Here is a 2900-nt window from a genome sequence, read left to right on the forward strand (position 1 = left end):
CTCCGCCGCACACCATTAAATGGCTTCTAGAGTATATCTGTAGATTACACTATTTGTGATAATCATTGAAAAGGGTCACAACAGTCAGGAGTCTCCGTGTGCCGGACCGAGACTGGAACTCGGGACCTTTGCCTTTCGCGGGCAAGTGCTCTACCAACTGAGCTACCCAGGAACGACTCACGCCCCGTCCCCACAACTTCAATTCCGCCGGTACGTCGTCACCTATCTTCCAAACTTCTACGAGGTTCGCAGGAGAGCTTCTGTGAAGTTTGGAAGGTAGGAGACGAGGTACTGGCGGAACTAAAGCTGTGGGGACGGGGCGTGAGTCGTACTTGAGCAGCTCAGTTGGTAGAGCACTTGCCTGCGAAAGGCAAAGGTCCCGAGTTCGAGTATCGGTCCGGCATGCAGTTTTAATCTGCCAGGAAGTTTCATATCAGCGCACACTCCGCTGTATGAAAATTTCTTTCTAGATTGTCTTGAGTGCCGCTAGAGAGTCTGGAGTCCTTAGAAGGTTCTTTCCATTCATATCAGAAGTACTACAAGGTTACGATTAACAGCTAACATAGAGTACAGCCAAAGATGGCAATACTTTTACTTGCGTGGTCATCTTCCATAGTAGCTACTACATACTGCAATCGTATCAGCACTGCAGAAATCATTATCATCCACGATGGTTGCTTCTGCACCAGAATGGCACATGCAGGACAGTGGGTTGGATTCAACCATAACATGGTGAGTGCGCAACTGGGAGAGTATATTTATCAATAATGTTCTTTATTCTGCAAGACTTCTGTACTGTGGTTGTGGAAGACGTCTCGGTGGCGTGTGTTGTCCCCCAGCTACCTCAACATAACTCCCAGTGGTGTGCATGGCTCATGGCAGTGTGTGTATATACTAGACAGGGGTGTTGCTTCAGCAGAAGGCCATGAGAGATGCAGCTACTGTCGTGACGTAAGAGAGACTCTCTGGCAGGCATTAGGCTTAAGGCACCCATTGACAGACCCACCAGTTGGCAAATCCGCCGCTTCCCCAGCCTTTTGAGTGGGATGCTAACCCGTCTGACTGTGTGGTCATACTGCGTTTGCATGGCAGACGCAACCAGCACCAGCCCTGTGGCAGCTTAGACCATGCCAAAACAGAAAGGAAAAGGGTGGACAGTGGGTTGGCAGGCAGCGGTAGGAGCTAGCAGGTAGCGGTGTGCAAGTGGAGCCAACGCATGCAGACCATGGATACGACCACTGCAAAGGCGAATGTGTCGGAAGAGACCCGCTGGACAATGGGTTGGAGGACTGGGCGTCCTATGAATGGGCAGCATTTTGCAGTAGCAGTCATGAACGGAAGGCCTGGATGACAGACGCCCAGCGCCGAATCCTAGACCCCTCTAATCACATATGTTGCCGATGAAAGCCCCTTAGCGGAGTTGTTCTCTTGGTGCCATTGGCTGGAGACCCCAAACCATCAGCCTAGGAGCAGCTTGTAGACTATCGAGTAGGATGATGATGCTATTAGCCTGAGCTCAATTTCGACCAGTGGCAGGAACTGAGAATCGTACAGCGTCGGCTGTAGACGGAGGTCTTGGACCCAGTTGTGGTACGAATATCACTGCTGCTAAGGACTACTAGGAGCATATTTTTACTCGCTCTGGTCAGCTATTTTGTGACAGGATTCCGCCCCTGGTCACGTAGGTGACAGCGTTGTGGCACAGCTTGTGAAATCCGGCCCTCTGGTGCAGTATACCCGCCGTAACGCACTATTTTGTCACCCGGCAGCACATTTCGTAGGCAACTCGCCTTTACACCTCTTAACAGGTTGCCAGGACTGAACTGCAGTTGTTACCAAAATAATATCTATTACTGTCTGTTTCGTTGTCTTAAGCACATTGCAGTATAACAGCGCTTTTAGATTAAACACAGCAGACCTTAACGTCTGGTCAAACGGTAAACATACACCATAAGCTTGTTGTAGCCGGGACTTATAGCCAAAAATTTTTTGAAGAACATCATCTTTACGCCAGTGACTGTTATAAGTTTTTATTACACTATTGAAATTTCGGCCTTAGGCCATTATGAAGTGTTAATATTATGGCTTTAAGCCATGTCAACGTAATGTAAGCTGGCACATTTGAGAATGACAACGGCAACGACCACGACATACAAGTGTGTCAGTTTACATTACGTTGACATGGCTTCAAGTCATAATATCAGCACTTGATAATGGCCTAAGGCCGAAATTGCAATAGTGCAATAAAAACTTATAACAGTCACTGGCGTAATGTCCTTCAAAAAACACCATAAGTAAACTGTACACCCATTTTATAAAAAAAATCTTCTAACTCTATAAATAACGAAATGAAGAAATGTATCTTATTTATTGTATTATCAGAATGAATACCGATGATGCTTTGTGAATACAAGCGAAACAGATGTGTAAATCACACTTAAACTGCAGTACACTTAAGGAAAAAACAACAAATGCTATTACTTATTTAGAATATTTTTCTGCTCGGCTTCATGGGTCAAAGACACCGCTTGAACATATTTATAAATAATTAACATCATCGCATTTCAGTCACTACTAGAATGTTTTAACAGCCAACGTTGATTCCTATTTATTTAATAATTCTGCTTAATGCAATGATTGTAATTAAAGTGAACTACCTCAGTTGAGAGCTCTACAAAAATATTTAATTTCGCTTTGTCTGTTTCAAAAGATTACTCTGCCACCTACAGAATTTCGGTACAGGCTTCAATCAAAGTTAAGCCGACATCAAATAATGATCGGAAGATCAAGACGTCCTTCGCTAAAGGTGTACGGTCCCTGCACGATACTTCACTCTTCACTGTTCCTTTAAAGAAGACGTCTGTATCGTCCGATCCTTTTTCTACGTCGGATTACTTATG

Source organism: Schistocerca americana, chromosome 7 (assembly GCF_021461395.2).
Source record: "Schistocerca americana isolate TAMUIC-IGC-003095 chromosome 7, iqSchAmer2.1, whole genome shotgun sequence".
Lineage (NCBI taxonomy): Eukaryota > Metazoa > Arthropoda > Insecta > Orthoptera > Acrididae > Schistocerca > Schistocerca americana.